The sequence below is a fragment of the Heterocephalus glaber genome, unplaced genomic scaffold (assembly GCF_053883595.1).
Source record: "Heterocephalus glaber isolate CG9 unplaced genomic scaffold, H.glaber_assembly_v1.0 deba00001550, whole genome shotgun sequence".
Taxonomy (NCBI): Eukaryota; Metazoa; Chordata; class Mammalia; order Rodentia; family Bathyergidae; genus Heterocephalus; species Heterocephalus glaber.
This window is the reverse complement of record NW_028258343.1, coordinates 5,115,139-5,120,353: the sequence shown is the minus strand read 5'-3', so window position 1 is coordinate 5,120,353 and position 5,215 is coordinate 5,115,139. Positions and strand designations below refer to the sequence as shown.

Here is a 5,215-nt window from a genome sequence, read left to right as displayed (position 1 = left end):
GCCATTCTCTAGGTCTACTTTGTTTTAAAACCTATCAACACTGCACCAAATTACTGTAGAGAAAAAGGCCACACACATAGCATTTTAAAATAAGCCCATGCTCTTTGGTTAGACTGGATTGCAGTAAGGAAGAAAACTAATCAGCTCATAACCAGGTGACTACTACATCCCTGTTTTTTAACACATCGAAATGAAAAGCCTTCCTTTATATGCAGGTTCAAACTCAAAAGCCATGAGAATTGCTTTGTTACCAGTGGAGAAGGAGGAGCCTTTGACACTCAGTAGGGAAGAGAACTTATGATCCTCGGAGAGGAGAATCAAAAGAGCTTGTAACACTAAACAGAGAAAAGAAAGATGAACCTTGTAGTCATTAGTCAGAAATCTTCAAAAAGGTTATTTGAAAGGGAGGGATCCCTTTATCAAATCATTGAAAGGAGTCACAGTGCTTGTATGGTAAATCACCATAGATCTATCCCTTTTTTGAGATTTCGCTCCTTTAACTATTGTTAAGTAGTTCTGTGTTCTTAGGAAGGGCTGAGATTTTTTTTTCCATCAAGTTTCATTTGCCATTATAAAGATGGACCAGAGTATCTCTGGACAGAACCCAGCATTATATGAATAATATTTAATTGTTAGGTCTTTTGTACCCATCTGCAGCAACAAGCAGATTCCTGCCCAAAAGAGTAATCTAGCACATTCCTGGGCAAGTCACTGATGAGATGTTTTAAAAAGGACCAAGAGGGGAAGTGTTTCTAAGCTTCAGTAACATAGCCTTCATCCCCTCTTGCTGGCATGCCGGCGATGGAACAGTGGCATCTGTTTCCAGCGAATGTCACTGCTGCAGCACATAGCAGCCCACAAAGCCCAGGTTTGCCCTCATTGGAAAAGCTGCTGAATCGTTCTATATTGAGCAATGGGGTAAGGACAGGTTCTTCAAAGATTTGGAGGTCTAATAGTATTGTAGAATGCCAGATTTCATTCTCATCTTCCAGGGAGAAAATATTGCCATGAGCCAACCCTCCCTTGCAAAGTGCATGCAGCAAAATCTTCTTAATTCAGATTAAATCATCAGTATAAAGGAGCTTAGCTTAAAACTAACTTGCATTATTTACAAGATGATACCCATGATTAAATTGTTACCATGAAAAAATGTAAGTGAAATTTAACAAGGCTACTTAAGAACTGGAGTGCTTTCCAAGTATGTACAACTGTAGTACCCAATATTTATCCAAATTAAAAATCTTTATTTGATTCATGAAAACTAGTCCACTTTATCCTTTACTAGAAATAATCTTTGCCTAACTTTAGCTTAAAAGTAAAAAAAGCACATTCTTTTCACAGGATGTGAATCATACTTTTCACATCTGGAGACCAAATGCACACCACTAATATAAATTAGAGTTGCCACCATAGGAATTGAATATTATAATCTCTGCTTGGCTACAAGCCCAAATGTTCCCCTTTTTAGAAGGACAAGGGTGATATCTGCTGAGTAGGACCAAAGTATTCAAAGATTTATGCCCCTATTCCAAGCCAGAACCAAACGTAGGTCAGATAATAGAGACAGGGATAGGGACAGAGATAGAGATAAATATAGACAAATAGTTACACTACTAGTGGATTCTCAGACTTGGTACTGGGCAGCATTCGTGTAGAAAGTATTAATTCACAGGCTTAATTTTTTATTATTTATAATATTTGTACATTGGTTGAATATTCAATAATATATACAATGTATATAATCAAATTAGTATAAATATTTTCATCTCTTCAAACATTAATCATTTTTGTGTGCTGGGAATTTTGTACTCTTCTAGTAATTTTGAAACAAATCATACACTGATTTACCAATAGTTACCTAACTGTGATGCAGATGAACTAAGAGTAATTCCTATGCTCTATATTTTGGTGCCTCTTACTAAATTTTTTACACCACCCCCCAACACTGGACTTCCCTGTCTCTAGTAATCACCATTCTCCTCTTTTCTTCAACAAGAATGACTTGCAAGTTTCCGCAAATGAGAGAGAGCAGATTGTATTTTTCTTTTTGTGCCTGGCTTATTTCACTTGACAGAATCACCTCCAGTTCCACCCATATTGCTGCTCATTCTTCTTTATGGCTGAATAATATTTCATGGTGCATATATACCACATTTTCTTTATTTATTCATCCACTGAAGGGGATGGAATTTATCCCATATTTTAGTGATTGTGAATAGTGCTGATGCTCCTTAAGTCACAGATAGATTCTTGGGAGCCACAATTTTGTATGCTTGTATTCATTTCAATTATAATTGAAAATATATGAGTCTATTCTGGATCATCTGGGTAACTACCATGTGACTCTCATTTTGGTTTTAGTCTGTTTAGGCTACTATAACAAAATACCATAGGCTGGGTGGCTTGTAGGCGATGGAAATTTATTTCTCACAGTTCTGGAGTCTAGGAAGCCTAAATCAAGGTGGAGGTAGATTTTAATGTCTAATGAGGGCCCGCTGTAATCTCACATGGGGAAAGGGGTGTGGGATTTTTCTCTGACCTCTTTTATGAGGGCCATGATCCCAGTCACAAGAGCTCCATTCAAATAGCCTACTTAAAAGGCCTCACTTCCTAATACTACCACCTTGGGAGTAAGAAGCATATAAACATTCAGACCACAGCACAGAGCAAATGATATATCAATGTCAAATGATGTCTAAATGAAATTATGTCAAGTCATATGAATAAAACCTCTGTAATAATTTGAATGGATCAAGTGTTGAGGAAATTGAATCATTTCCCATAGCACATTGTAGAAAAATACCGTATCAGTGAGGGCTCATTACAATAACAGATATAGATATAGAGATAGACAGATAGATAGATAGATAGATAGATAGATAGATAGATAGATAGATAGACACATAGATACACAGATACACAGATACATAGATAGATAGATACGATTTACAAGGTAGGCGTGTTAGTTACATTTCTCTTGTTTACTGAGACAAAATACCTAACTCTCAAAGTTAAAGGGGAAAGGGTTTATTTAGCTCACAGTTCGTAGAGGTTTCAGTTCATAAGCAGCTGGTTCCAAGGCAAGGTGGCAGAGCAATAGTTTAGGGAGGTGGAAGGCAGCAGGAGCAACAAGGGAACCTTAACAGCACCTTTCTGCCCCTTTTATCTTATTCAGACTACTGGGATTAGGGTGGAGCCACATCAATCAGTATACTGGTTTAGTAATCACACACTCTTAATCCCAGCATCACACACTCAAGATTCAACCACCGCATGAAGCACTGTGGAACATCTAGACCCAAACCATAACAGTAGGCTGACAACGGCCGCCTGCAGAGTTAGGTCTGGAAGAGTACAAAAGTGTTTCGCTGCCTGCTACGTAAACTCAAAGACCTGAGTTCGATCCCCGGTACCAAAAAAATAAAAAATAAAAAAAAGTACAAAAGTGCTGTCTGTGCACTGGAGACCCAAACGATCCAGTCAAAGGCAGAAGACCTGAGTTCACCGCAGAGCCCCATTGAAAGCTGAAGGATCTACACTGGAAGGCTGAAGAGTTTGTGTTGGAAGCCTGGAGATGGATGTCTCGAAGTGATGGTGAAGACTGGAGCTCCTCTGGATTTCTGCTGGGTCCATTGCCCATGAACTGGAGACTGGATAAAGAAAATGTGGGTTTTTTATAAAATGGAGTACTGATCGACCAGCCCGCGCGCTCCACTGTTCCTGTCTGGCAACTGCAGCATGGCGGCGGGGGCGGCTGAGGCGGTGGCAACGGTGGTGGAGGTCGGCTCTGCCCAGCAGTTTGAGGAGCATGTGCGCCTCAAAGCCAAGTCCCTCCTTGTGGTCCATTTCTGGGCACCACGGGCTCCACAGTGTGTGCAAATGAACGATGTAATGGCCGAGTTAGCTAAAGAACACCCTCAAGTTTCATTTGTGAAGTTGGAAGTTGAAGCGGTTCCTGAGATATCTGAAAAATATGAAATTAGTTCTGTTCCCACCTTTCTGTTTTTCAAGAATTCTCAGAAAATCGACCGATTAGATGGTGCACATGGCCCAGAGTTGACCAAAAAAGTTCAGCAACATGCTTCTAGTGGTTCCTTCCCACCCAGTGCTAATGAGCATCTTAAAGAAGATCTTAACCTTGGCCTGAAGAAGTTAATACATGCTGCCCCCTGTATGTTGTTCATGAAAGGAACTCCTCAAGAACCATGCTGTAGTTTCAGCAAGCAGATGGTGGAAATTCTTCACAATCATAATATTAAGTTTAGCAGTTTTGATATCTTCGCAGATGAAGAAGTTCGGCAGGGGCTAAAAACCTATTCCAAGTGGCCCACCTATCCTCAGCTTTATGTTTCCGGGGAGCTAATAGGAGGACTTCATATAATTAAGGAGCTAGAAGCATCTCAAGAATTAAATACAATTTGCCCCAAAGTTCCCAAATTAGAAGAAAGGCTCATAGTGCTGACAATTAAAGCTTCCGTGATGCTCTTTATGAAAGGAAACAAACAGGAAGCAAAGTGTGGATTTAGCAAACAAATTCTGGAAATATTGAATAGTACCGGTGTTGAATTTGAAACATTTGATATATTGGAAAATGAAGAAGTTCAGCAAGGATTAAAAGTGTACTTAAACTAGCCAACTTACCCTCAGCTGTATGTGAAAAGGGAGCTTGTTGGAGGATTGGATACAGTTAAGGAACTGAAAGAAAATGGTGAATTACTGCCAATACTGAGAGGAGAAAATTAAAAATGTGAAACCTGGTGTACAGTTATTGCAAGACATTTAATTACAGTGGAGCAGTTCATGATTTGGTCCTCAGAAATGGACTAGGAATAGAAAAATGCTTCTGACACAGTTTTGCTTTGTGTATTTCACAAGATTGTGCTAAATAAATGTTACATTTTTCCACCAACAATAGAATGCAATAAACATCTTAATTCAGTTAAAAATAAAAAATAAAAAAAAATAAAATGGAGTACTACTCAGCCATAAAGAATGAGAAACTAGAGACATTTATAGCTAAATGGATGCACATTGAGGCCATACTCCTAAGTGAAGTAAATACCAAATAGTTTCTCGTGTGAAACACTGAAAGTGTAAATAAGGACTAAAAGGTATAATAGATAATGTGAAATAGGAAGAAAAGGTGCAAAGTGGAAGGGGAAATGGGAGGGGTAGGGGAAAAGAAAGAAGGGAATGGAAGTAATATGAGAAAAAG

General features: G+C 38.9%; 1 pseudogene; it reads left to right on the top strand.

Moving 5' to 3' along the window:
• The first annotated feature begins 3,711 nt into the window (after positions 1–3,711).
• On the top strand, positions 3,712–4,926 carry LOC101699192 (glutaredoxin-3 pseudogene; annotated as a pseudogene).
• Positions 4,927–5,215: the final 289 nt, after the last annotated feature.